Source organism: Talpa europaea (genome assembly GCF_964194135.1).
Source record: "Talpa europaea genome assembly, chromosome: 3".
In the NCBI taxonomy this organism is placed as follows: domain Eukaryota; kingdom Metazoa; phylum Chordata; class Mammalia; order Eulipotyphla; family Talpidae; genus Talpa; species Talpa europaea.
Genome location: NC_140069.1, coordinates 69,298,503 through 69,312,638, shown reverse-complemented (window position 1 = coordinate 69,312,638; position 14,136 = coordinate 69,298,503). Strand labels below are relative to the sequence as shown.

Sequence of the window (14,136 nt, the reverse complement as noted above, 5' to 3'; positions counted from 1 at the left end):
AAGTCATACCCATAAGAAGCTCAGCCATTGATAATATCATGCTTTTTTAACCAATTGGAGTATGCTTTTTAATAAAGCAAAGTTGCTAAAAGATGATAATCAGACTTTTGAATGCAAGACTCTCAAATCAAAATCTGTAGAGAGATGGTACTGTTTTAACATAAGCCTACAATTAGGAATAATTGTAGGTTTATTTAAATATATATTTTATATATTTTTTAATATATTTATTTAAGATAGATGAGCAGGGAGAGAGAGAATGAGAAATTATGATGCTAAGAAAAATAAGATAGGAGGAAAATGTTGAATCTTAGCTAATTTCATCAGTTTGGGGATATCTGAATATTCATAGGAAGTGGCTATTAGTTTATCCATGTAATGCGGCAATTTATTATTAAAGAAAAGACCTATAGGTGTTTATCTATATGTAGTAAAGAATTTTTTCCACATTTTTTATTGTGGAAGAAAAATACACAATAATACAAAGAAGAAAATATTACGTCACCTATGTATAATCCTTTCACATAGGGATAATTGCTTAATTTTTTGGCACAGATCATTCCAGCAATTTCTCTCTGTAAAAATATTAAATTAATAATATATAATTCTACCATGTTGGGATCACATAGATCATATAGGCTTGTGTCTGTTTTTCTAATTCAACAATATTAAGAGTTCCACCAATGACAATGTCATTAAACATATTTTTATTTTTTTAATTTTTTATTTTAACATTTATCATTTTTTACATTTTTTAGACAATATTTGCTTCCCCCACCCCCTCAGATTAAGTCCCCCTAGAATTTCCTTCCCCATGGCACCCATGCACCATCACCACAGTCCCCCGTGCTCCTCACACCCCCCCCACCCCTCTCCCTCCTCCTCCCCTGCAATATGTCTCTGGTTTATAATGGTCTGTTTTTGCTTTGTTGTGGTTTGTACTGTTATTATTATTTTTTTACATTGATGTCTTATTTGTTTCACTTATATTCCTGTTATAAGTGAAACTATCCAATATTTTTCTTTTTCCTTTTGGCTTATTTCACTGAGCATAATTCCTTCTAGCTCCATCCATGTCGCTGTGAATGGCATGAGTTTATCTTTTTTGATTGCTGAGTAATATTCCATTGTGTATATATACCACATCTTGATCCAGTCATTTATTTTGGGGTATTTGGGTTGCTTCCATGTTTAACCTATTGTAAATAATGCTGCAATAAACATAGGTGTGCAGGTGCTCTTTTGAGTCACTGTTTTTGTGTCCTTTGAGTAGATCTCTAGTAGTGGAATTGCCGGATTGTATGGTAGCTCCATTTTTAGTAGATTGAGGAACCTACAGACACCTTTCCACGGTACCTGGACCAGTTTGCACTCCCACCAGCAATGTAGGAGAGTTCCTTTTTCACCACATCCTCGCCAACATTTCTTGTTGCTTATTTTTTTGATATGTGCCATTCTCACTGGTGTAAGGTGGTATCTCAGTGTGGTTGTTATTTGCATTTCCCTGATGATAAGGGATGTTGAACATTTTTTCATATGCCTGTTGGCCATTTGCATTTCCTCTTTGGAGAAATGTCTTTCAAGTTCTTCTGCCCATTTCTTTTTTTTTTTTTTTTAAAGATTTATTTATTTATTTATACAAGTTCTGGGTACAGTCAGAAGTGCAGGAGGGTGAGAGAATTCACCAGAGCCAGAGCGGGGAACAGAACAGGCACCTGACGAAATACACTGCTGAGGGGAGCAGTGGGCGCGGCAGGAGAGGTCTGCGTGCCATGTGGGACCCTCACTGGTGGCTAGCGCTGCAGAGGCTGTGGGCAGCTTCGCAGCCCAGCACTCAACCACTGCGCCACCAGGGAGGCCCTCTTCTGCCCATTTCTTGACTGGATTGTTTATTTTGTTTTTGTTGAGCCTTGTGAGTTCTTTGTATATCTTTGTGATCAGTCCCTTAACAGTTGTATGGAGTGCAAAGATTTTTTCCCAATCAGTGGGGTGGCTCTCTGTTTTGGTTAATGTCTCTTTTACTGTGCAGAAGCTTTTCAGTTTGATGTAATCCCAGGTGTTTATCTTTGCCTTCACTATCACTGCTTTGGATGATGATTCTTTAAAGATGTTTTTGAGATGTATGTCTTGTAGAGTTTTACCTAAACATATTTTTTATTTTTTTTTATTTTTTTAATTTTTTTCACATTTTATTTAAATTTTATTTTTTATATTCCCCGTACAATTACAACTCCCTTATTTTGACCCCAAGCCCCACTTTCTCCTCCCCCCACCCACCATAGAGTGTCTCTGGTTCATAGTTGTTTGTTGATTTTGATATTTTCTTTCTTATAGTTATTCTTTTTCCTGGTTCCTTATTTAAGTTTTCTAGATTCCTGCTATAGGTGAGACCAGGCGGTATTTTTCTTTTTCTTTCTGGCTTGATTTCGCTGAGTGAAAAGTTTCTTTTTTAGCTCTTCTGCCCATTTTTTGACTGGATTATTTTCTTTGTTTTTGTTGAGTCTTATAAGCTCTTTGTAGATGTTTTGTGATCAGTCCTTTGTCATTAGTGTTGTGTGCAAAAATGTTCTCCCAGTCGATGTGGTTTCTCTTTGTTTTGGTTATTGTCTCTTTTGCTGTGCAGAAGCTCTTTAATTTGATGTAGGCCCAGCTATTTATCTTTGCCTTCACTATCACTGCTTTGGGTGATGTGTCTGTAAAGATGTCTTTTATGTGCATATCACGTAGTGTTTCGCCTATATTTCCTTTTATGTATTTTATGGTTTCAGGTCTTTTATATAGTTCTTCAATCCATTTTAAGTTGGTTTTTGTGCATGGTGTGAGGTAGTAGTCATGCTTCATTCTTTTGCATGTAGTGAGCCAGTTTTCCCAGCACCATTTATTGAACAAACTTTCTTTGCTCCAGTGCATATTCTTTGCTCCTTTGTCAAAAATTTGTTGACCATAAATCTGTGGGTTTATTTCTGGATTTTCTATTCGATTCCATTGGTCTGTGTGTCTGTTCTTGTTCCAATACCATGCAGTTTTGATGATTATGGCTTTGTAGTATAGTTAGAAGTTGGGGCATGTGATGCCTCCATTCCCTTCTTTTTTTTTTTGTTCAGGAGCGCTTTGGCTATTCGGGGTTTTTGGTGATTCCATATGAATTTCATCAATAATTCTTCTATTTCTTTGAAGAATGACATTGAAATTTTGATTGGAATAGCATTGAATCTGTATATTGCTTTTGGTATCATGGCCATTTTAATAGTGTTTATTCTTCCAATCCATGAGCAGGGGTGGCTTTCCATTTCCTTGTGTCGTCTTCTGTTTATTTTAACAGTGTTTTATAGTTTTCTTTGTATAGGTCCTTTACCTCTTTTGTTAGATTTATTCCCATGTATTTGATTTTTTTTTGTTTCAATAATAAAAGGGTCTAAACATATTTTTTTAATGAGGGTTTTAATGTTACCTTTTGTATAGCTATTTCATTATTTATTTTTGTACTTTTCATAAGAAATTTAGGTGCTTTATTATATTTCAGTATAACAAAATGTATAGCTATCATGATTTATTTTTATACTTTTTATAAGAAATTTAGGTTCCTTATTATATTTTACTGTAATAAAATGTGTGATAAATATTTTTACACATCAATGTTTTTCTCCATATCAGATTATTTCATTAATTCTTAAGAGTAAGTTTATTGTAAAGGTATGAAATTTCTAAAGCCCAGTTATGTAAAGAGATAGACTATAGTAAATACAAAGAAAATTAAATTTCTGTAAGACTTCCTCTCTTTCATTAAGAAAATTAAATTAATCTTTATCGATTTTAGAAATATCAAGTATCTAGTAATATTAACTAATACTTTAAATAATAGCTAGGTTTTGTGCCAAGCTTTGTATGTATATGTCTGCCTTTGTGGCTTGTATGTGTGAATGCATGTACTTAATTTTATAATGATGCCATAGATAGGACAGGTATGAGTTCCATTTTAGATACGAGAAATGGGCCTGCCTTGGGCCTCCCCAGTGGCGCAGTGGTTGAGCGCTGGGTTGCGAAGCTACTCGCAGCCTCTGTAGCACGGGTTCAATCCCCGGCCACTGGACAAGGGTCCCACATGGCACGCAGACCTCTCCTGCCCCCGCTGCTCCCCTCAACAGTGTATTTCGTCAGTCTGCCTGTTCTGTTCTCCTCTCTGGCTGTGGTGAATTCTCTCACCCTCCTGTGCTTCTGACTGTACCCAGTGCTTTTATAAATAAATAAATCTTAAAAAAACAAAAACAAAAGAAAGACTTGCCCATCAACTTAAAAAAAAAAAAATTGGGCCTCCCCTGGTGACACAGGCGGTTGAGCGTAGCACTGTGAAGCTGTCCACAGCCTCTGTAGGGCTGGTTCAATCCCAGCCAGCCAGCAAGGGACCCACAAGTGCAGCAGACCTCTCCTGTCACGCCCGCTGCTCCCCCCAGCAGTGTATTTCGGCAGTCTGCCGGTTCTGTTACCGGCTCTGTCTCTGGTGAATCCTGTCACCCTCCCACGCATCTGGCCTGTACGTTGGCTCTTAAATAAATAAATAAATGTTTAAAAAAAAATTGAAGCAATTTGTTACAGATACAATAGATAATAACTAGCAGAGGTAGAATTCAAGCCTAAGATGGTCTAAGATCAGTCCCAGCTTTTCCTCTTATTTTCTTCTCTGACTTTGTATTTTCTTGTAAGTTCTGGTAGAATTTTTATTATTGAATTTTTGTTGCAGGATTTATCCCTTGAATTACAAATTTATAATTTCTACTAGAAATATAGTCATTCTATATAACTTAACATAATGAAAGCCATATGTGACAAACCCACAGCTGGCATCATTCTTAATGGTGAAAAAAATGGTGGGGACCTACCCTTTAAGATCTCGAACAAGGGGCTTCCCTGGTGGCAAAAGGGGTTAAGTTTCAGTACTATGAAGCTATCCACAGCCACTGCAGCATGAGTTCCATCCCTGGCCAGGGAGCTAACCCTCATGGGTCAGCAGACCTCTCCTGTCTCACCCACTGCTCCCCTCAGCAGTGTATTTCAGTCAGTCCTATTCTGCTCCCCACTCTGTCTCTGGTGAATCCTCTCACTGCCCCCCCCCACCCCAGCACATCTGGCCTACAGTCCAGCTCTTGCATGCGAACATAAATACAATAACTCTTTAAAAAAAAAAATCTGTAACAAGAAAGTCCACTCTCACCACTGCTTTTCAATATAAAACTGGAACTCCTAGCTAGAGCAATTAAACAAGAAAAAGTCATACAAGGAATCCAAATAGGGATAGAAGAAGTAAAGCCATCATTATTTGCGGATGATGTAATAATACATGGAGAGAAACCTAAAAATTCCATGGAGAATTAATTAAAACAATAAAACAGTTTAATAAAGTAGCAGGTTATAAAATCAATACACAAAAATCAGTGGCCTTCCTACATGCAAACAATCAGTTTGACTTGGAAGAAATTAAGATAACTATCCCATTTACAATTGTAGCAAAAAAATTAAATACCTGGGAATAAGCCTAACAAAGGAGCTGAAAGACTATGGTGGTAGATGATGGGTGACTTGGTGTTGGGTGCACTATGGAAGGAATACCTAACAGTGGTTTCCAAATTTTACCTTAATTAAACATTGATTTTTTTTTTAAAGGAGTGTGGTGTTTATCCTGAGTATCAAATTCTCAGTCCCATGGAATTTTCTGCAGTGAAAGAAATATTTTATACCTGTACTGTTGAGGATGATAGTCAGTAGCCATACTGAATACTGAAAATGTGATTCATGCAACTAAGGGGGGGCTGTAGTTTTCAATTTATAAACTTTATTTTTATAAATTTATAGCCCACATGGGCTAATGGCTATTTTACAGGCACAGGTGTAGAGGTGGCTCTAACTGTTGTTATCACCAGGAACTTTTTTGCTATTAAATTTAACACCACCACCACCCCGCCCCTGCTGCTCCATCATACCTTGTCAAACTGCCTAGCACTTGATCTCTCTGAACAAATGGTGAAGCATAATCTCCTGTATCACGAGCCAAATTACATGCTTTGTTATTGGCCTCATCTAATCCTGTAGATGAGACAACTTCCTCTGTCAGTATTGGTCACTTCCCCTTATCATGCTTTGATTCCTCCAAGAATAATTGCAGGATCTTTCTTTCCAGTAGCCAAATGATGAGTCCCATCCTCCCTTTAGGAAAGTAGCTAAGGAGAAAAGAACAGGCTGACTTTAAAGCCAGTTGAATTGTGTTTTTGCCTTTTCATGCATGAGTGGCATGGAAATGGTTGTTTTATTACCCTCCTCTGAAGACTGAAATGGTCATATTTATCCTGGAGCTGTGGAGAGGACTAAGAAGAGTGTATGCCTGTAGAGTCACACACAGCTAGTATAAAGTATCACAAAGCAAAGATGACTTTATGCAAATGAGCATATGAGTGAGTGAAAAAAAGCATTATTTACTCCTAATGACCTATATAATTATTATTGGTTTTTAGGAGATAAAAGAAAATGGGTCTTGAATAAATAGCACTAAGTAATTCCAATTTTGCTGGACAGTAGGCAATAATTTGAAATGACTGATAACATAACTCTTATAATAGGAATAGCAAAAGAAATATGGACTGTTCTCACCTTGGAACACTCATGCGTTTGATGTTGCTTTAAGAACTCTACATCAGTTCATTCATTTCATTCTCATAAGAAATCTGTGTAGTACTTATAGCTACTACTAACACCACTATTTTATAGAAACAGAGTCATGGACTCAGTTTTTCCCCAGTCACATGGCTAATAAGTAGCAAAGCCAGGATTTAAATCTAAACTTCTTAGATCCAAAATCCATTGGATCATGCCTCTTAAATCTTTGCATAGTGTATATTAGATTCTCCTTCACATGGACACTTCCCCTCAGAGCTTTCATTCCTCCCAGCCCTTATCCCTTATTTTAGATTTACACTGTTCCCAGATTCCTACATTAAAGTACATGGGAAGGGCCTCCCTGGTGGCGCAGTGGTTGAGCGCTGGGTTGCGAAGCTGCCCGCAGCCTCTGCAATGACGGTTCGATCCCCAGCCACTGGCGAGGGTCCCACATGGTGCGCAGACCTCTCCTGCCGCCCGCTGCTCCCCTCAGCAGTGTACTTCGTCAGTCTGCCTGTTCTGTTCTCTGCTCTGGCTCTGGTGAATTCTCTAACCCTCCCGCGCTTCTGACTGTACCCAGTGCTTGTATAAATAAATAAATAAATCTTAAAAAAAAAAAAAAGTACATGGGAAATCAGTTGTATAAGGGCATGGTTTATCTATTTTTCTGCACAGTCATTTCTTTATGTATCTGATAAGTAGGAATAAATATTTTTTCATTAATTTAACAAACATTTGTAGAGTCCCTTACATATGTCAGATACTACTTGGCACCCAAAAATAAAGATTAATGATGAAAGAACTGATATATTCTAGTAGTTGAGATTTTAGTTGTAGAGACAGTCACAAACATGTCAGTATGAAAAGCACTTGCACAGCACAAAGAAGAGAAAAGTCGTTCCCTAGGAAGATAGAAAATGGGGTAACATTCATTCAGAAAGCATTTTAAGGGTCTCCCTGGTGGCATAGCGGTTGAGCGCCAGGTTGCGAAGCTGCCCGCAGCCTCTGCAGCGCCGATTCAATCCCCGGCTGCTCCCCGGCCACCAGAGGAGGGTCCCACATGGCACGCAGACCTCTCCTGCTGCCCGCTGCTCCCCTCAGCAGTGTACTTCGGTCCTTCTGCCTGCTCTGCTCCCCGCTCTGGCTCTGGTGAACTCTCTCGCCCTCCCGCGCTTCTAACTGTACCCAGTGCTTGTATAAAGAAAGATAAATCTTTAAAAAAAAAAATCCAAAAAAAAGAGTATATGGAAAATATCTTTTAAAAAAAAACATTTTAAATGAATATTAAACCAGCCAAACAAGCCCTTTCATAGAGAGGACATTTTAAGGGCACATATAGTTAATATGGACCTGCCCAGCGTTTGCCTCTCCACAGAAACCCATGTTCCTTATATAGTAGCACAAATAATATTTATTGCACTTATTTGCTGGAATGTGTCTTTCTGTGAATTGTACACCCTCTCAGCTAGCCCCACACTTGGCTCAACCTCAATCAAAATGAAGACATATACAGTAGCCCACTTAGGTAGGTCCTGGAAACAGTAGGGTTTAGAATTGAGATTAAATTGTTAATGGAGTCCCATACATTGTGCAGGGACTCTGTCCTGCGCAGTTGTTCATCAGAACAGTAGTCATTTAAATCCACCCTCCTTCTCTCCCACCTAAGGGCGTGCCACCACCCCATGGAAGATTCGATGGACATGGACATGAGCCCTCTAAGGCCCTAGAACTCCTTCAGTTGTGAACTAAAGGCCGACAAAGATTAACACTTCAAAGTGGATAATGATGAAAATGAGCACCAGTTATCTTTAAGAACAGTCAGTTTAGGGGCTGGTGCAAAGGATGAACTACACATTGTTGAAGCAGAAGCAATGAATTATGAAGGCAATCCTATTAAAGTAACACTTGCAACTTTGAAAATGTCTGTACAGCCAACGGTTTCCCTTGGGGCCTTTAAAATCATACCACCTGTGGTCTTATGGTTGAAGTGTGGTTCAGGGCCTGTGCATATTAGTGGACAGCACTTAGTAGCTGTGGAGGAAGATGTGGAATCAGAAGATGAAGAGGAGGATGTGAAACTCCTGAGTATATCTGAGAAACATTCTGCACTTGGAAGTGGTAGCAAGATTCCACAGAAAAAAGTAAAACTTGCTGCTGATGAAGATGATGATGATGATGATGACGATGATGATGATGATGATGATGATTTTGATGACGAAGAAGCTGAAGAAAAAGCACCTGTAAAGAAATCTATACAAGATATTCCAGCCAAAAATGCACAAAAGTCAAACCAGAATGGAAAAGACTCAAAACCCTCAATACCAAGATCAAAAGGTCAAGAATCTTTCAAAAAACAGGAAGAAACTCCTAAGCCACCAAAAGGACCTAGTTCTGTAGAAGACATTAAAGCAAAAATGCAAGCAAGAGTAGAGAAAGGTGGTTCTCTTCCCAATTTGGAAGCCCAGTTCATCAATTATGTGAAGAACAGCTTCCGAATGACTGATCAGGAGGCTATTCAAGATCTCTGGCAGTGGAGGAAATCTCTTTAAGAAAAAAGACTAATCAATACAAAGTAAAAATCAAAATCAATAAGCAACTATAAACCAGAGACACACTACAGGGGGCTAGGGATGGGGAAAGAAGGACTAGAGTCAAATTAAGGGGGGAGGTGCAATTGTATGGGGAATATAACCAAAATGAAAATGCATACATTGTGCAGAGATGAAAAAAGATGTAAGAATTATATAAAATAAAATATTTAAATATATAAAAAAAGAAAATAGTTCAGTTTGTTAAAAATTTTCCGTCTTATTTCATTTCTGTAACAGTTGATATCTGGCTGTCCTTTTTATAATGCAGAGTGAGAACTTTCCCTACCGTGTCTGATAAATGTTGTCCAGGTTTCATTGCCAAGAATGTGTTGTCCAAAATGCCTGTTTAGTTTTTAAAGATGGAACTCCACCCTTTACTTGTTTTTAAGTATGTATGGAATGTTATGATAGGACATAGGAGTAGTGGTGGTCAGACAAATGGAAATGGTGGGGAGACAAAAATATACATGTGAAATAAACTCAGTATTTTAATAAAGTAAAGAAAAAATTGTTAATGGAATTTATTGGTCTACCCCAAGCCAGTCCTAATGACAAGAAAAAATATGTCTGTAGATTACTTTGTTCTGCAAATGACAATACTTTGTCTAACCTCCTTTTAGCTAGCTAGCCATGAAAAGAGGAGGGGTAAAAAACAATATAAAATTCTATTTGTCTGTGTCTTCTTTGGGTCCTGGCATTAATTCCTTTGATCCTCTTTGCCACCAGTCATAGATTTGCACTCATTCTTCCTAAAGAGTATATAAGCTGATTGATCTCATATTATAATTAGGAATAGTTTGTTTTTTAAGTCAGTTATGATAATCTGCCTGCCAGTCACAATTGTTCTTAGTACATATTCAGTGCAAAGTATATTCTTGATTTAATTAGTTGGGATTTAATTTATTGGGAAGTAATAGCATATTTTTCAAACTCTTAAAATGAAAGACTGTACTTTTAGGAATCGTTTCTTTTGTTCATTAATTAGTTGGTAGACACAGAAAAATTTGAGAAAGCATAAATAGTAGGAAAATGAAAAATCAACATCTCTCAGAAACATTAGACTTCTTGAAAATAAGTTGTCAGCAGGGTGTTTCACACTGACAGTGTTTACAGCAATAGTACTATCAAACTTTGAAAAAGATAGAAAATGAAAATATATTTTATTTGGTTTTCTTTCTCGTCTCAGTGACATTTAAGAAAATACATATTTTCCTGTTTACTGGGTGTGTGTGTGTGTGTATGTGTGTGTGTAAAAAGTTTTCAGGTGAGGAGAAATGGAAATGGTTCTCAAGAAAACAGAACTAACTGGTCAAAGTACAAATGAATAGTCATTTCTGTTTTCAGAAGACATTTTGGCAAATTATCATTTTTATTGGGCATACAGTAATCTCTATTTAAAAAAATAGTTTTCTACTACCTACCCTAGTACTTGCGCTCCACTGAGAACTGTTGCTTTTTAGTTCTTCATGTATTTCATTTGTATGTGTAACTCCCATATTTTAACCCATCCTGCTGCCATGACTACCACGACTGAATTTTTTTTTCAAACTCTTAAAATGAAGGAATCAGTGTGAGTCCAGCATCATCCAGTATCCATTGGTATTGTTGGTTGTGTTGTAATTTATCAAGTGAGTAGTAACACCTTAGGTGGTTGTTATTTTCTGTTTGATATAGAAAAAAATAACTGCTTAAACATGTTATGATAATAATAATCTTAATTCACACTTGCTCTCTGAACTTGCTTTTCAATCATCACATAATACTCATGGCACTAAGATATACAGAGTGATATTTGTAAAGTCCCTACTAGTTAACGTTAGATGCAGTATAAAAATGTATCGAGAGGTCATGCTACCTGGGAAGTAAAGTTGGTATCATGGAGATGGGTGTTTAAAAGCTGTAACTTCCTCTGCTGTCTAATAATGTAAACTAAACTTGTGAATTTTTTGCACACATCAGTGTTGTGATAATGTTATATATTTCCTCATAACATTGAAGCTAAATTTTGGTCATTTTCACGAGCAGCTTTTTGAGTGCTCCATGAATTTCCTTCCTTGCTTTTTCACATACAATAATCCATAAACTATACCCCTGTCCCATCCCACCCCAAAATGGCTGACTGTCTTGGAAAACCTTCACTAACCCCAGTGTGCTAACTTCCAAGAGTACTCCCTTGGGCCATCATATCTAGCCTACAGCTTCTTCCTCTGTAGTCAGTCTTATTGTCTTTGACTGGATTCCCAGGGTGTTGCCCCAGGGCCTGGCACTTAATAGGTAGTAGGTTAAAAGAGAACAAAATGAACTAAATGCACCTAGATATGGGCTTTATGATATTTCCATATCCTGTAGCTTTGCAAATTATTTTATGTAGATATGTTATTTGAATTAATTGCCTAGATTATATGATTATAAAAGTTTCTGATTAATTTTAGACTTATCATATCATACAGAATCATACTTTAAATCTCAACTAGATTTCCTGATTCAGAAATTATGTTCCCTTGTATCTAGTTACACTAATGTTTACCTATGTAATTTTCATTGCAGGCTAAAGGGAACTTGTAATATGAGAAAGTTGAATAAGATTTCAAAAGTATGTTTACTTGAAATTAGAAAATACATTATTTTCAAATCAGAAGCAAGTACATAATGTGCTAATCAAAAATTAGTTGTATCTGTTTGTCAGGCTTTCTCTTTCCTAAGGGTTAAAATTCTGTTACTTTGTAATTTAAGATAGAGTTAAATTTCCTTACCAATCACTTCTATTCTAGATTAATTCAATTTCATTAACTTGAATCCCAAAGAATGTTTATATATATGTATATACACATATATATGTTTGCTTTATTAGTAAATAAACAATTGTGTCATCATTCATATAAAAGAAAAGTTTCTGTTTCCCTTTTGAGGATCAGGGCTGAATAAGCAGTCCATGTGCTTTAATGTAATAGCCTGAGTTCTCTTTCCTGTCAGAGCCCCACAAATGGGCCAACAGACCATTATTTCTACCTTTGTTCTCCCTTCTTTTTAGTAAAGTTAACAACACTAACATAAAAATATAACTTTTTTTGAAAATATAAAATTACTCAGCCAGTTTTCAGAATAAAGCTAAAGCACTAAAACTTTGATTTGTTAAATATGTAATAATTTCTTTCATTATAAAAGAGGTCCAAATTAATAGGTACGAGAGAAATTAGTTACTCTTTAAAAATATACCTATTTGGGATAAACTGCATATCATCTCCATAATCTCCACAATCTCGCAGATTATGAGTTTGAGTCAACTCTGATACAAGACAGAGGGTAAGTAAGTAAACATAAATGCCTAGTCATGTTGCTGAATGATACACATTTAAGTGAAGACAACATCACACATTCAAACTGCATCACCTAGTTTTTTATCTTTTGAGGAAGCCTGGAACATTCACTTGATGTTAACTTTTGTTTATTGCCTGTTGGCTAACCTCATTTTTTTTTCCCCATTTGAAAGTAAATCATATTTTTATAGCTTAAAAGAGTTTTTTCTGGGCCTCCCTGTGGCGCAAGGGGTTGAGAACCGCACTATGAAGCAATCTGAAGCCTCTGCAGCACGAGTTCAATCCCCCGCCAGCCAAGAAGCAACCTACATGGCACAGCAGACCCCTCCTGTCTTGCTCTCTGCTCCCCTCAGCAGTGTATTTCAGTCAGTCTGCCTGTTGTGTCCCCCACTCTTGTCTCTGGTGAATCCTCTCAGCCCCTGCATCTCTGGCCTTTACCCCAGCTCTTGTATGCATAAATAAATCTTTTTTTTTTTTTTTTAAAAAAGAGTCTTTTCTGTGTCAGTTAACTATGTATTGAAGTATTTCAAAGTTAAATTCTGTTCTGAATAATTTCATATGAAATTGACTAGTAAATGCTGGAGAAATTAAAAAATGTAAGAGTTATTGGACCTACATATTTAATCGACATTAAATATGGAGTGTTAAATTTTATTAGCTAATAAACATTCTACCATTATAGTAAAGATTAGTGAGGAGTTTTGAAATATTTTAAGAAGTCTGCCTACAAATGGGAGGGAAATGGAGGAAAGTGAGCAAAAATACCAGGACAATGCTTGACATTGTGGATACATTTATGCATCAGTTACCAAATATCGTTGCACCTGGGACAGGCCAAATATTTTTAAGACTATTATTTATTTTAATGTAAAAATCTTGCATTTAGCAATGGTTTATTCACTTTGTCAAAAAGGTCAGAAAAACTGGCTCTTTTTGGTTTGCGTATGTGTATGTAAATTATGTCCCCATTGCAGATAAATTGCCCACAGTTAGCTGTGTGGTTTTGCCAATGAAGCATTTATAACTATCAAAATCTAGAACTATAAAAAGTAAATTAACCCTCTTTTGAGGTAGACTTTAATAAGTAAAAACAGATATCTTTTTTATAACCTCAGCTAAATAGAAGGCTGAAATTATTTCATTATTTGAAAGTTATAGTGATTTTTGATACCAGAAAAGTAAGGCTAAATTAAACTTCCACGTAGTTGGAGTTGTTGTTTTTAATTCAGCTTAATGTTAATGACCTTAAACAAAACTTAGAATTTGGCAGAATAGCTATCTATTATGGGTATGGTTAATCTGTAAACTGAAAGGTTTTAAATAGGTTTAAAAGCTTCGCCCATTGCTTTTTTTCTCTTTAGTTGTTAATATAACTATCATTTTAAAATTAGCATGAAAGAAAAAGCCTGATGTTTGTGACATCTCTCATCCATCTGACGGCTTGTCGCATTTTTGTGGTTGTACCCAGACAGCACTACAGACTGTGCCCACACCTGCCTCTTATTTTCTTACTGCTTCTTGCTGACACTCTGTCTCTCTCTGTATCTCTGTCTCTCCATCTCATAACTTTGTTTTTATTTCTG

General features: G+C 36.6%; 1 protein-coding gene and 1 pseudogene across 2 annotated transcripts in view; both read left to right on the top strand.

Annotated features, from left to right (window-relative positions):
- SPIDR (scaffold protein involved in DNA repair) overlaps nt 1-14,136 on the top strand; it is a gene marked incomplete at both ends in the record, with an annotated part of 537,674 nt that overhangs the window by 351,634 nt on the left and 171,904 nt on the right. The gene's annotated exons all lie outside the window — the stretch shown is intronic.
- Nucleotides 8,328-9,237, top strand: LOC311168112 (nucleophosmin-like; annotated as a pseudogene). Its single transcript has 2 exons — nt 8,328-8,385; nt 8,422-9,237. The product of its transcript is annotated as a nucleophosmin-like (transcript).